The sequence below is a fragment of the Bison bison genome, unplaced genomic scaffold (assembly GCF_000754665.1).
Source record: "Bison bison bison isolate TAMUID 2011002044 unplaced genomic scaffold, Bison_UMD1.0 scf7180017864383, whole genome shotgun sequence".
NCBI lineage: Eukaryota > Metazoa > Chordata > Mammalia > Artiodactyla > Bovidae > Bison > Bison bison.
The window spans coordinates 8,999,342-9,015,210 of NW_011494955.1; positions in this window are offsets into that span (position 1 = coordinate 8,999,342).

A 15,869-nucleotide genomic window follows, 5' to 3' on the forward strand; every position below is an offset into this window, starting at 1 on the left:
GAATGTGAACTGACGAAAGGGGGTCTTTCCTAAAAACGTGATAGTATCAGTAGTTTGTGGGCCTTCATTTGATCCCTGTTGAGAACACAAAGGAGGGAGGGAGGGAGGCCCCTGCTGTCATTGAGGGCTGGCTAGTCTGGAATTTTTATGAGGCAGTCAGTTAATTTTCTGCTGCTCCTTGCCCTATCTGTTTCTGCTTCTGAAGACACAGCTAGTAATGATCAGTTCTGGTGCTCTGTCTGCACTGTCCTTAGAGAAATCAAGTTTTACACATGGGCTATGGTGTCATAAAAGCATATTCAACAAAATAAAATATAGTATAGATACACACGCATATGTGACCACTTAGTTTAATAATAATAGCTTCAGAAAAACTCTCATTCTCAGGCTTTTTAGAAGTTCCTCTTAAAAGCTAGGAGAGTTTTTATCATTTTGTTCTGGGGCTTATCTGCTTATTCTCTTTTCTGGGTTTTGGTTTTCACATCTAGTCATAATTTCATAGGGGTGGAAAAATGTCCCCCTCTTCCCTTCTACAATAGGTTCTTTGGCTGGCCTAATATGTAAGTTGACTTAAGGCACATAAACAGGAAGAAAACATTTAATGCTGTATGTATGGGAATCCCATAAAAGTATGAGACCAAAACTGGCAGCTTTTTACACCTTTTACACACAAAAAACAGTGAATTTATAAAGAATTGACAAGACAAAGGATTTTGGACTTAGAGTAACAAATTAGTGAAGATGTAACAAAATTTGTTTATACAGCCTTCCCTGTCCTAAATTCCCGATTTCTGGTGATAAATAATATTTTCTACCTTCCTGGGACAGGGAAGGTAGCTTTCGGATGACAGATCTGTTTCCTGCCTTCAGGGGGACAGAGAAGGGTCAGAGAGTCCTTCTTAAACTGGCTGTTTCTCAAGTAACTATAGATCAGAATAATCAGTATGCCACAGTATAATGTTTGGGGGTAGCAGTCTGCTCCCCTTCGGTTTTTCAGCTGAATTAAAGCCTCTGTATTTCCTTAAATGTTTAAGAATAAGGAGACCAGGTGTGACTGCTTCAGAAAAGCACCCATTTCCATGGAGCACAGCAGTGGCTGCTCTGGCCTACCCAGGCCTGCATGGGTCCCAGGGCTGCCCCCAGCTCTGTGGCTCTGGGCTGGCTTTTCTTTCTCAGTCTCCTAAAGTTGTAGGATGTATGGAATGTGTATATAGCCCAGTGCCTGTCCACCATAAATGCTCTAAAATAAAAACTGCTATAATGACCCCTCCCTTTTGCAAATTGCTCACTGTCCCAAATGTTGGGATCTAAACCTTCAATGCCTTCAGGGTCAGGAAGGTCATTTAAATGTGTATATACCCTGTATGGGGCAACAGAGCATGGAGGAAACCCTGGTTAAGTTGGGGAGTCTGTGCTTTGCTAAAAGCAAGTCAGATATTTTATACCGGGCAGGAAGGAAGGGAGGGAGGGAGGCAGGGGTGAAGATGACACTGCCCATTTCTGCCAGCTGGATTTGGCCCTGGAGCTGCCAGTTTGAAACCCTTACTCTGATTTAAAGGTGAGTATATTTTAAGGAGCTGAGTGAGCTACGTAAAAGAAACAAATCCAAAGTCTCAACCTTCAACATTCAGCTGTGAGTGCAAAGGAAATACCTCGTAAAATTTCTAACTAAAGAGGAGTCAGGTCACTGTGCATTCATTGTCAATCAAGACCGTGATGCGCTTGCTAAAAAAGCCAGTTCTCCCTTAGGATCCATTTATAAAAATATAAATGCTTAAAATCATTTGTGAATGAATCAGTAGATGAAGCAACAACCAAACAAGCAAGATGGTGGCTCGTTCTGGTCTATGTGGACCAGAAGCCCCCAGAGTCCTGGGCTCCATACGGGGGGGTGCAGTGAAAGAGGAAAAGGGAGCTGGAACCCTGGAGAGGAAGACTGGCAACCAGAGCTCACTCAGAGGGAACGGCTGAGGGGGCACTGGAATTGCATCAGGAATAAGTGAAGGAAATACAGATGTTTATCCCCAAAAACAAATGCCCAAGAGGGTTATCAACAGCATCGGTGTTGATGACATTCATTTTTAAATTCATTTATTTGTTTTTGGCTGTGCTGGGTCTTCATTGCCGCATGAGAGCTTTCTCTAGTTGCCGCGAGGGGGGCTACCTCTAGTTGCAGAACGCAGGCTTCTTGTCGTGGAGTACAGGCTCTAGGGTGTGCGGCCTCAGTGGTTGTGGTGCCTGGGCTTGCTTGCTTTGTGGCATGTGGGATCTTCCTGGACCAGGGATTGAACCTGTGTCCCCTGCATTGGCAGGTAGATTCTTAACCACTGGACCACCAGGGAAGTCCCCATTTATTGAGTTTTAGGAACCATGTATGTATGATGACATTGCTGACAGTGATTGAATATCATGCAACAGGTTCCTTAAGTATGCTATTTCATTCAGTCCCCACAACAACCCTATGAAATTGGCAGAATTAGTATGCCTTTTTTGCAGATGAGGAATCTTGTGGCATAGAAAGATTAAATTGTCCGAGATCACACAATCAGCAAACGGGGAAGCTGAGAGTCAGTCCATCCATGCAATCTGCCCATAGAGCCCACAGGCTTAACTGTACACCATTAGCTGTCCTCCATTATTTAAAGGGATATTAATAACCTTATTGTCTCTGATTCCAACAGAGAGAGCAAAAGTCAGAGAAGACAGAAACAGACTCAGCTCAATACAAGGGAGGCCTTTCAAACGTCTGGAGATGGAACAGGTTTTTTCAGTGTGTTCTTTCAAATGTCCAGAGATGGAATGGATTTTTTTCAGTGTGTTGAAGTAGGAGCCAGATGACTCGGCCAAGATTTCAGAGAGAGGATTCCAGAATGGATGAGAGCAGATGGCCTCCAAGATTCCTCCCCGCTCTTGATTCTGTCATGGTCTAAGACTTGAGGCCTCCCCAGGAAAGTCAATGTAGGTCAGCGAGAGGCAGCAGTAGAAAGGGGCCTGAGAGGGAGGCACGTTTCTAAGGGCTTTAGCTATTTTAATTCGCTCAGTTCTCAAAACAGCTGAATGAACAGATACTACTACTGTCATTGTTCCCCTTTTACAACTGCAAAAACGGAATCATATAGTGGCTTCATAATTTCTCTAAAGTCACACAACTAATACATACTAAAGCCAGGATTTGAATTTAGGCAGTCTGAATCCAAAGCCTGTGCTCATAGTCATTTCTGTATAAAATCTCTTATTAAGGGGATGTGTAATTTGAAAAACATCCCTTTTAGTTCCCTCTGTCACCCCACCAAGATTTTTGATACATCGCCTTCCCATCTTGCAAACCACTGTATTACTAGAAGTTAATGGTAGCAGTTGTCAATGTAACATTCTGACTTTGTCGGCTGATATTTTACAGGGTCTGATTCTTCTGCTTTGGAAATAGGATCCAAGACAGGGGGTTCCCACATTCGTCATAAACTCCTACAGACTAATCAAACTGTTGTGATTGTTCATTTTCTCAGAAGTCCCAGCTGAAGGTATAAACAATAATGTCCTACTCACAATATATGTCTGGTTCCTATTTAAGTATTACCTCCACTGTGGGAAACATTGAATTTCTTACTTCTTCTACAGAAGCAAGGCTGACCTCTACAACAGTCATGTCTGCATATTGATTTCCCTGATGATTAAGGTGGAAGTTGGTAATCGTAGAGACTGCACCTCATACATTGTTGTTGATGTTCAGTCACTAAGTCATGTCTGACTCTTTGCAACCCCAGGAACCTGCATACCAGGCTTCCCTGTCCTTTCCCCTCTCCCAAAGCTTGCTCAAACTCATGTCCATTGAGTTGACGATGCCATCCAGCCATCTCGTCCTCTGTCCCCCTCTTCTCCTCCTGCCCTCAGTCATTCCTAGCATTAGGGTCTTTTCCAAAGAGTGGCTCTTCGCATCAGGTGGCCAAAGTATTGATACACTTGATACATAGTAGATGCTTAGTATGTATTTCGAACTGTGGTGTTGGAGAAGGCTCTTGAGAGTCCCTTGGAACTGCACAGAGACCAAACCAGTCAATCCTAAAAAAAAAAATCAACCCTGAATGTTCATTAAAATAACTGATGCTGAAGCTGAAGCTCCAATACTTTGGTTGGAATACAAATACAAGCTGGAATCAAGGTTGCCAGGACAAATATCAGTAAGTTCAGATACGCAGATGACACCACTCTTATGGCAGAAAGTGAAGAAGAACTAAAGAGCCTCTTGATGAAAGTGAAAGAAGAAAGTGAAAAAGTTGGCTTAAAACTCAACATTCAAAAAAATAAGATCATGGCATCTGGTCCCATCACTTCATGGCAAATAGATGGGGAAACAATGGAAACAGTAAGAGATTTTCTTTTGGGGGGCTCCAAAATCACTGCAGATGGTGACTACAGCCATGAAATTAAAAGACACTTGCTCTCTGGAAGAAAGGCTATGACCAACCTAGACAGCATATTGAAAAGCAGAGACATTACTTTGCTGACAAAGGTCCATCTAGTCAAAGTTATGGTTTTTCCAGTAGTTATGTATGGATGTGAGAGTTGGATTACAAAGAAAGCTGAACGCTGAAGAATTGATGCTTTTGAACTGTGGTGTTGGAGAAGACTCTTGAGAATCCCTTGGACTGCAAGGAGACCAAACCAGTCAATTCTAAAGAAAATCAGTCCTGAATATTCATTGGAAGGACTGATGCTGAAGCTGAAACTCCAATATTTTGGTCACCTAATCCAAAGAACTGACTCATTTGAAAAGACCCTGATGCTGGGAAAGATTGAAGGCAGGAGGAGAAGGGGATGACAGAGGATGAGATGGTTGGATGGCATCACCAACTTGATGGACATGAATTTGAGCAAGCTCCAGGAGTTGGTGATGGACAGGGAAGCCTGGTGTGCTGCAGTTCATGGGGTCGCAGAGAGTCAGACATGACTGAGTGACTGAATAACAATATGTATTTGCTAGTCGGACATGACTGCGTGACTTTACTTTCACTTTTCACTTTCATGCTTTGGAGAAGGAAATGGCAACCCACTCCAGTGTTCTTGCCTGGAGAATCCCAGGTACGGGGGAGCCTGGTGGGCTGCTGTCTATGGGGTCACACAGAGTCTGACATGACTGAAGCGACTTAGCAGCAGCAGCAGTAATACATGTAATCAATTGGAATTTGTTGACTCTGGAGGAATGAAGGTGTCACGGTTATTTATTTTTCCTCTTGGTGCTTTTTGGGCTCTGACAATAGACAGCTAGTCCTATTTAATTTTTTTTTTTTTTCTCCAAGAGATTTGTGCTTCCAGTAACTGGGCAAATACAATTAGAGCATCTTCTTAAGTATGTTACATTCCTGACTGTAAAAGTCTTTCTTAAGAAAAAATTTTGTTTTTATTTAGACAAATACTGTGCTGCCGACCTGCTTTTACTCTAGGTCTCTTTTCCTCAGTATTCAAAGAAACCATTGCTGGTCCAATTAGGACACGGAACATGAATTGTTAAATAACTGATTCACTCTACAGATAAAGATGCCAGCTTTTGTGTCTAAGGAGACTGCTGGATTCATTGTGTACAAGGACAGGCTGTTCCTTGCCTGGCTTACTTACTGTGTGTTTAATTAGCTGCCAGGACTTTCATGGCAGTCAGTGTTCCAAAGGTGGAGAGATGTGAGCTTGTTAGGTGATGTCAAATTAAGAGCTTTGACACTGAGTCTGCACTTTCATCGCTCCTCCCATTTCCGCTCAGGGACTGAGGTTTGTACCTCTCTATGGCAAAACTGTCACCTTCCCCATGGCCCCAGGGCACAGAACTTTGTGGACTCCTCAGGGTGTAGCTTAGCACAGTGCCTAACACACAGGGAATGCTTCAGAAATACTGGTTGAATTATTCAGCTGAGGCCCATTCAGAAGCCACATACCCATTTCATCCTCTCTCTTATCTCCATGTACTGCCAGTCTCAAAACCCTGTGTAGTCTTCCCAGAGGTCATAGTCAGGATATATTTTTTATTATTTATTTATGCATTCATTCATTCAGTCATGCCTGGTTTTAACTGTGGCACTCTGGATCTCCGATTTTCCTTGTGGCATGCGAACTGCAAGATCTTAGTTGCAGCATGTGGGATCTAGTCCCTGAGCAGGAACTGGATAAGGGCCCCCTGCACTGGGAGTGCAGTCTTAGCCACTGGACCACTAGGGAAGTCCCCACGGTCGGGATATTGAACCAACAGTGTAGTCTGGGCACTAACCAAGCAGCCAGTGAGCTGGAATCCTGGAGGACCCTTCCCGGGGTAGACATTAACTTTTCTGAACGGGGAGGGGGGGCGGGTTGGGGGCACAGGAAAGGAATATCAAGGTACGAGAACTTGGGGTTGAAATAGTGGTATTTACTAGTTGAAATGCTGCTGCTGCTAAGTCGCTTTGGACATGTCTGTCTCTGTACGATCCTATGGACTGTAGCCTGCCAGACTCCTCTGACCATGCAGTTCTCCAGGCAAGAATACTGGAGTGGACTGCCATGCCCTCCTCCAGGGGATCTTCCTGACCAAGGGATCAAACCCTGGTCTCTTACATCTCTTGCACTGGCAGGGGGGTTCTTTACCACTAGCGCCACCTGGGAGTAGTTGAGCCTGGTGCCAGCTGAAATGGATGTATTTAAATATTTTACTAGTGGTACAGCTGTACTAGTGCGTACCAGCTGATTTTATCTGTTAAACTCCCCCAAAGCCAAACAGTACAATGCAGCCAGACTTATCTTTTTTTCCTTCTCCAAATGAAAATATTGTTGCTTTCCACTCCTTCCCAGAAAACATAACAGCCTAAACATAACCATTGTAAAAATATAGTAAAATAAGACGAGCTGGGAAGATCGTAGCTCCAGCATATTTTCCAAAATTTCTCTGAATTGACAAATACAGACAGAGAAACTAGATGGCTACATCCAAAACCCGTGGACACAATTCCAACAAAACTGGGTGACAAGATATCGCTGAATCCCCCAATTTGGAAAGACTTGCATGGTATCAACATCTGTGCTGACAAAGCAGAGCGAAACAGTGGGTCACCTGCTGGATGGAGAGCAGGAGAATCCCCAGTCAAGGGGCGTTCACTGGAAGGCATGGTAATGTAACCTGAGAAGAGCTGTTGTCATGGGTAGATATCCGTCAGCTCCAGTAGCTGGAGAGTGAAGTGGGTTCGCAGTAAAAGCCAGAGGAGCTGGAGCAGTGTAACCTTTACAGATTCTTCTAGCTGACCAGCTAGGGATCCTTTTCAGGGTAGGGTATTGCCTTGAAAGAGAAAGAGTGGAAATAGACAGTAGAGAAGGGAAGCCAAGTTCAGAGTTAAGTGGAGCGAAAGAGACAAAGTCTTTCGTCTATGTATATATAGCCTGTGGTCTATAGATTATATACAGGTGGTAGGTGTCTTTGGGGACAGAGCTAAGACCATAAGACTATACATAAATCATATATATCCAGAGGCCTAAAATTTGTGAGCAAGGCAGAAACATGGAGCATGCCTAGTACCAATATTGTGGTCTTCAAATATTTGCCTCTCTTAATCTACCTCTCAATTAAATTAAGGCTTCTTGGAGAAATGGTTAAGTCTCAGAGAAATAGTTGATTCCTATCTGGAATAGAAGATCTACCAGTTGAACTTGGAAATCTGAGAGCAGGGAAGGTATGAAGCGTTTTAGGGATATGGCCAAACAGAAAACAAACAATAAAACCCACAAGCTGAATTGAAGAGGCTTTAACTGGCCAAAGATGAGGCAATACAGACAGAGAAACTAGAGGGCTAAATCCAAAACCCGTGGACATGTTTCTAGCAAAACTGGGTGACAAGATTACCGCCGAATCCCCCAATACAGGAAGACTTGTGTGGTATCAACATCTGTGCTAACAAAGCTGAGGGAGCAGTGGGGCAGCTCCTGGATGGAGAGCAGGAGAATCCCCAGCCAAGAGGTGTTCACTGGAAGGTGTGGCCAAAGATGAGACAGAGCCTTCAGGAAGGATGATCATCGCAATTGATTAAAATCCACCAAATGTGCTTAACCCATGAATTCATATGGATGTTAAAAAATAATTGATTACTTTCCAAATATGATAGGGAACCAATTCATTATCTTCAAAACTGGTAAAGAAAACAGAATCAAACAATGATCTTGCCTTTTCTGTATAAATTGCAACACTGGGTAACCAATGAGGGAAATTATCTCCATATAAAAGCATTTCAGTTAATGAATGAGAAAGAAAAGTAGAACTCAAAACATTTTTGTGGGATCTCAGTTCCCTGACCAGGGATTGAACCTGGTGCCCCCTGCAGTGGAGGCGTGGAGCCCTAGCCACTGGACTGCCAGGGAATTCCCTAGAAATCTTTCTGTTAATACGTATTATTTTATTGAGGTATGTAGAAATATTTTGCAATCCTAAAAAGTCAATGAATTGAGATATTGATAATAGCTACTAACATCACCCAAAAAGAGTCGAGCAGACATGCTATAGCACTTGATAAAAGCATCACATCACCCGTAGTCTTGCCAAAGAGAATCTGGATCCAGCTGTCTTTCTGCAGGAAATATGGAGGACAGACAGAGGGACACATTAAAGTGCATCATAACTGTGCAAGCAACCAAGTCCAGCTTGCATCTGTGGGAAACTCAAGACAGACCCCCCAGGGTTTTTCAGCCAATATAGGAGAAGAAAGGAATGGAGGGAGAACAAGACATAGATTAAAAGAGACAACATATCAAAGTATTTTTAAGTGCATGTGTACTTGAATGATAAAACCATAAAGAAATGTAAGGATATCAGTACTTCAAAAGTCATGATAATACTGATATTTTGTGGGGAGGAAAGAGGATGGGGCACCAGACAGGTTTTGGGGCTACTGACAGTGTTATACTTGTTGACCTGGGTTGTATTTACAGGATGTTCACCTTAGGAACTTAAAAGACTACACATTTCCTTTTTGTTTGTGTTTGTACCTGTGTTTCATTTTCAATTAAAAAAGGTTTTTAAAAAATGATACTGAAGTTATAAACCCTTCTCTTAAATTCTTTATCCCAGCTTCAGAGATACTGCTAACATTTAGGTGCTTGCCTTTTCAGACTTATTAATTTATATATTAACATGTATGCTATGTAGGTTTTACCTCAAATAATGATGTACTGCAGATGCAATTTTGAAACCAGCAATATTTTCACTCAGCAATGTATCATGGACGTCTTTCCATGTCAAATCACTTAGGGCAGCCATATTCATTTATAATAAAAAGGTAATTGTTTTAAAATAAAAATACCTGTTCCTTACCAAAAGTTTCAGGCAATACAGAAAAGTACAAAGAAAAAATAAAAGCAGCACATTCCTCAGAATCTCACCACCCAAAAAAGAAGGAAATCCTGCCATTATACCTATGTGAGGTGATGGATGTTATCTAGACTTCCTGTGATAGTCACTTTACAATATATACATCAAATAAGTATGTGGTACATATTGATTAAACTAATACAATGTTATATGTCAATTATATTTCATTAAAACTGGGAAAACATCTCACCACCCAGAAACAGTAACATAATTCAAGGTCTCTTTTATGTATATATAAAGGTAGAAGATGAGAGACAGACAGATGGAAAGAATTTTATGATTAATTACCAAAGTTATTGTAATTGAAGTACTGAATTTTAAGCTTCCCTGATAGCTCAGCTGGTAAAGAATCTGCCTGCAATACAGGAGACCTGGGTTCGATCCCTGAGTTGGGAAGATCCTCTGGAGAAGGGAACGGCTACCCACTCCAGTATTCTGGCCTGGAGAATTCCATGGACTGTATAGTCCACGGGGTCGCAAAGAGCTGGACACGAATAAGCGACTTTCACTTTACAAAAGGAAAAACTAAAATTAAACTGGTAATTTAGTTTCAGACAACTTTTCCCCCTCACCTGGGAGAAGTGTTTTTATAAGGTATTCCTGAGCTTAAGAAAAAAGTTAGGAAATTGTTAGGAAGTTACACTATTTCCCTTGGTTTATGCTTCAATTTTAGGTGATAGCAATTGGATCCCTGCAGGTGAGAGATGAAGTAATTAGCATTTTACTTCTTCCTTCTCCCACCTTCTGATTTGTAAAATCTATTATTTTTACTTTGTCAGGATTTGTAATATCTACATTTTGTTCCATAACTAGAATTCCATCCATCCTTTGTCTTAATTCTGTATATAAACAGTTTATCTGGTTTATCTGCCCATCCTGTCACCATATTCTTTTGACTCTTACCTTGGTGTCTTCTGTTCCTGAATTCTTTTTTAAAAAATTCACTTCTTGGTCCTGATTGGTTGGAGTTTTAGGAAACTTTTATTTATTTATTTGGCTGTGCTGAGTCTTCCTTACTATACAGGCTTCTCTCTAGTTGCGGTGAGCAGGGGCTGCTCTGTAGTTGCAGCATGCAGGCTGGCTTCTCTCTGCTGTGGCTTTTCTTATTATGGAGGATGGGCTCTAGGGCGTGCAGGTTTCAGCAGCTGCGGCTCTCGGGCTCTAGAGCACAGGCTTAATGGTTGTGGCACACGGCCTTAATTGCTCTGCAGCACGTGGGACATTCCCAGATCAGGGATGGAACCCCATGTCTCCTGCATTGGCAGGTGGATTCTTTACTCTTTACACTGAGTCACCAGGGAAGCCCTGGTTGGATTTTTTTTTTTTTTCCAACAAAGATTCATGGGTGTTTCATTCTGCTCTTTCATGTTTGAGACATCTACTTGTGGCTAGTTGTAATATTCCAAGGTCACACTTTTTTCTCTCCAAACTCTCTAGACATTGTTTTATTGTCTTCTTACATTGAGGCTGTTTGGAAATGTTTGTATCCAGCTTGATTCCATCCCTACCCACCTCTACCTCCATGGATGATTTGCCTTTTCTGCCCAATGTCTAAGTTATTTTCCCTTGAAAATTAGTATCTTGTTTGTTCAAAGCAGTTTTTCCCCCTGGTACACAATGGAAAATTTCCTCTGCAGATTCAGTTCTCCCTTCATTTTAGGAAAAATGTCCATGTATTGTGTTTCTGCATGCATATTTTGTTGCATTTATTGGATTCTTTATTAGGGGCACCAATTATCCTTATGTTTGATGGTCTCTTTGTTCTCTTACTATCTTTTCCCTAATTGCTTTACTCCCTGTGTGTTTTTCCATTGTATTTCCCATAATTATCTTGTCTTTTATCCATGCCATTAATTCAGTTTTCAATCATGTCTTTCCTGTTACTTTGACATTTCTAATTTGTGTATTAGATATATAATGGTGTTGCTTCTGTTCTCGATTCATTTCCTTAGCTCTGAAATCTCTTTAATCTCCCTCTTTCATTTTATCATCTGAATTTTGAGGTCTTATTTTTCTCAGATTCATTTTCTCATTAAGGCCCTTTTGTGCAGTGTAATCCCTGAGGATCTCCTGTATCTTGGAATTATGTTTTCTTCCAGACTAGTTTCTTCATAGTTGACCCACTACCTTCCTTCCTCCCCGTCTCTCCCATGTTTGATTGTACGGTATTTACATGGTTGCCATGTAATTTCTTTTCTGCTGCTGCGGCTGCTAAGTCGCTTCAGTCATGTCCAACTCTGTGCGACCCCATAGATGGCAGCCCACCAGGCTCCCCCGTCCCTGGGATTCTCCAGGCAAGAACACTGGAGTGGGTTGCCATTTCCTTCTCCAACGCATGAAAGTGAAAAGTGCAAGTGAAGTCGCTCAGTCATGTCCGACTCTTAGCGACCCCATGGACTGCAGCCTAGCAGACTCCTCCATCCATGGGATTTTCCAAGCAAGAGTACTGGAGTGGGGTGCCATTGCCTCCTCCGAATTTCTTTTCATCAGAGCTTCTTGTAACTATTGTTGAGTGAATGTAGTCTGTTTGCCTCTGTTCCCATCTTATCTAGGATGAATGTATTGCCCTCTCTCTAAGCTAGTTTTTGTTCATTACATTAGGTATTAGGACATCTTAGGATGCTTTTTCTAGAATGCAAATTTTATCCTGCCATGTCTTGCCTAAAACTCCTTGGTGATTTCTCATAGCTTTTAGAAAAAAATGTCTAAACTTCTTTTAATTAGTTAATCATTTTTGGCTGTGCTAGGTCTTCACTGCTGCGTGCAGGCTTTCTCTAGTTGTGGGAAGTGGGGGCTATTCTCTAGTCTCTGTTGTGAAGGCTTCTCATTGCAGTGGTTTTTCTTGTTGTGCAGCACAGGCTCTAGGGCTCAAGGGCCTAGTTGCCATGAGGCATGGTGGGCTACAGCCTGTGGGGTCACAAAGAGTTGGACACAACTAAATGACTAACACATGCACACATGGGATCTTCCCGGATAAGGGATTGAACCGATGTCCCTCACATTTCGAGGCAGATTCTTAACTACTGGACCACCAGGGAAGCCCTAAACTTCTTAACTTACATGCAAGATCCTTTATTATTTGGCCCACATACCTCGATAGCTCAGGTTTTCTATTGTTCTCTACCTCATTTGTTAATTGATCACAGGAGGCTTTTTGCTGAGCCTGGATCTGGCCTCGGAACCCTTCTCAACGCAGGGCTTCAAGTAAACTATTAGCCTTCTTCTTCTCTAGGTACATCCCATTCATCTTTCAAAACTTAGTTCCAGTGTTCTCTTCTGTGGGAAAATTTCCCAGAATACTCCTCCCTTTCTTTCCCTCCATGGTATAGTTCAGATACCTCTCTTTTGTGGTTTTCCTGTCATATAATTTATCATACTTAACTGTAATTGTCTTTTACAATATGATGTAATAGACTTTGGAGCCAGAATGCCTAGGTTCAGAAATTAGCTCTGCCTCATTTGTTATCTGTCTGACTTTGGGGGTCCTTTCTGTGCCTACTTCCTTGTGAAAATTAAATAAGTTAATGCATGGAAGGCTTTCACTGAGTACATGCTCAACAAATGCTATTTATTGCTTTTTATTCAGAGGAGCCATCAGACAGTGATAATGGCCCCATTCCACCCACAGCCCCTGCCTTGCAAGCCAGGAGCTGTCCGTGGTGCTAAAACAATGCCCTTCAACACAGAACAATGTTGCTATTGTCTGTCATATATTTAGCCCTCAGTAGTACTCTTGCCATGACTGAAGTGACTTAGCAGCAGCAGCAGCAGCAGTACTCTTGCCTGGAAAATCCCATGGACGGAGGAGCCTGGAAGGCTGCAGTCCATAGGGTCGCTGAGGGTCGGACACGACTGAGCGACTTCACTTTCACTTTTCACTTTCATGTATTGGAGAAGGAAATGGCAACCCACTCCAGTATTCTTGCCTGGAGAATCCCAGGGACGGTGGAGCCTGGTGGGCTGCCTCTGGGGTTGCACAGAGTCGGACACGACTGAAGCGACTTAGCAGCAGCAGCAGCAGCAGACATAAACCCATATTACAACTTTCCAGCTTTAGCAGTAGACATAGAAATGAATTCTCCCTTCGCATTTCCACAGCCATCATCTTAATCCTGGCCTTAGCCACCTCATCAGCACCCTTTTGTGTGACTGAGGTGAGTCTCCTAACTGGACTCCTTACATCTGGACCATTTGACCAACCTCATTCATATTATTTGCCTCTAAATTTTTGCTTATATCAAGTCATGTCTCTACTCAGTAACTCACAAAGAATTTCTAAAGAGTAGAAAGAACTCGAATGACTTGAAAGGATGGTTAAATGATAATATATCAATGTTCACAATGCATGCATGCACTCAGTCATGTCATGACTCTTTGCTGCCTGTCAGACTCCTTTGTCTATGGGATTCTCCAGGCAAGAATACTCGAGTGGGTTGCCATGCCCTCCTCCAGGGGATCTTTCCACCCCTGGGATTGAACTCATGTCTCCTGCATCTCCTGTGTTGGCAGGTGGATTCTTTACCACTTGAGCCACCTGGGAAGCAGCACCAATGAGATGTCCGTATAAGCATCAATAAAGATAATTATTAATATAGAAAATCTTTTGTCAATGGAAAGGAGAAGACTACAATATGATTTTAACATCATTCATTCATTTATTAAACATATACTGAGTACCTATTTTGTGATAGGCCATAGAGATGTAAGGATTAAGACAGTCCCTTCTTTAAGGAGATGGGCGATAGTAGCTCAGAAAGTAAAGAATCTGCTTGCAATGCAGGAGACCCTGGTTTGACCCCTGGATCAGGAAGATCCCCTGGAGAAGGGAATGGCAATCCATTCCAATTTTCTTGCCTGAAGAATTCCATGGACAGAGGAGCCTGGTGGGCTACAGCCCATGAGGTCATAAAGAACCAGATATGACTGAGTTAATAACACTTTAAGAAGCCTTCTATAAAGGAGTCTAACAGAAGAGAAAGCCATGTTAATAGATTGCAAGCAGGTACACATTTGGATTGAGACTAGAAAAGGATGTGGAAATATGTAAACAGTATGAGGAGTATAGGTGAATTTTTATCTTTTCAAATACCAGTTAGGGAGCCAACCCTGCAAAGAACCTCAGGAGAGAGCAGAACTAAATTTCTCTGACAAAGTCTACACACAACTCCAGGTAAGCTCTTCCTTACTCTTTCTCCAATCATGCATCCTCAGGCACCTAAAAAAATAAAATAATATTAATGGAGTGCCCGATTCCTTGGTTGTGGCTCAGAGAAGTCGAAGAGGCCTTGGCAAGGGCAAGAAGAAAAATAATGGCATAGCAACCACACTGAACTTCTACAGCAAAATAAATGGATATTTTTGAGTGATTGTGATAGTGCAAATAAAAATAAAGGGAATGTGTATGATTGTACCTTGATGAGTATCCTCAGCCTCTTATTAACTGGCCACCAGGCATATCTCCCCAGTCATGTGCCCCAGGACTCCTTAGGAGATCAGGTCTTTTTTTGTTTGTTTGTTTTTAATTGTCATCTTCTCCATGTTTTGGCCATTGTGCTGACCCCTCTCAAGAACAGTCTTCACTCTTTTAATTTAAATCTTGTCCTTTCTTTAAAAAAAGATAAGGACTCACCTTCTTCAGAGCTTCCTGGGTGGCTCAGTGTAAAGAATCTGCCTGCCAATGCAGACCTAAGAGATGTAGGTTTGATCCCTGGGTTGGGAAGATCCCATGGAGGAGGGTATGGCAATCCACTCCAGTATTTTTGCCTGGGAAATCCCACGGACAGAGAAGCCTGTAGGCTACAGAGAAGTCACAAAAGAGTTGGACAGGGCTTAGCAACCGAAACAACAATCATCTTCTTCAAGAACCCTTTCTTAGTTGCTGCTGCTGCTGCTGCTAAGTCACTTCAGTCGTGTCCGACTCTGTGTGACCCCAGAGATGGCAGCCCACAAGGCTCCCTCATCCCTGGGATTCTCCAGGCAAGAACACTGGAGTGGGTTGCCATTTCCTTCTCCGATGCAGGAAAGTGAAAAGTGAAAATGAAGTTGCTCAGTCGTGTCCGACTCTTAGCGACCCCATGGACTGCAGCCCACCTGGCTCCTCCATCCATGGGATTTTCCAGGCAAGAGTACTGGAGTGGGGTGCCATTGCCTTCTCCACTTTCTTAGTTAACTCCAATCTATTCAAGTAGAAATACTTGAAAGTCACTTTACTGGATATAAAACTCTTGGCTCACATTTCCACTGCTTTGAAGAAGTTCTAGAGAGAGGAGTCTGTGATGTATCAGCATCTACTTGTCACTGGTTAATCTCATGGGCTCTGGAGTTAGACAGACTTGGGTTAAATCTGCACCACTTATTAGCCATGCCACCTATCAGTTCAGTTCAGTTGCTCAGTCATGTCCGACTCTTTGTGACCCCATGGACTGCAGCAAGCCAGGCCTCCCTGTCCATCACCAACTCCTGGAATTTACTCAAACTCATGTCCATTGAGTAGGTGATG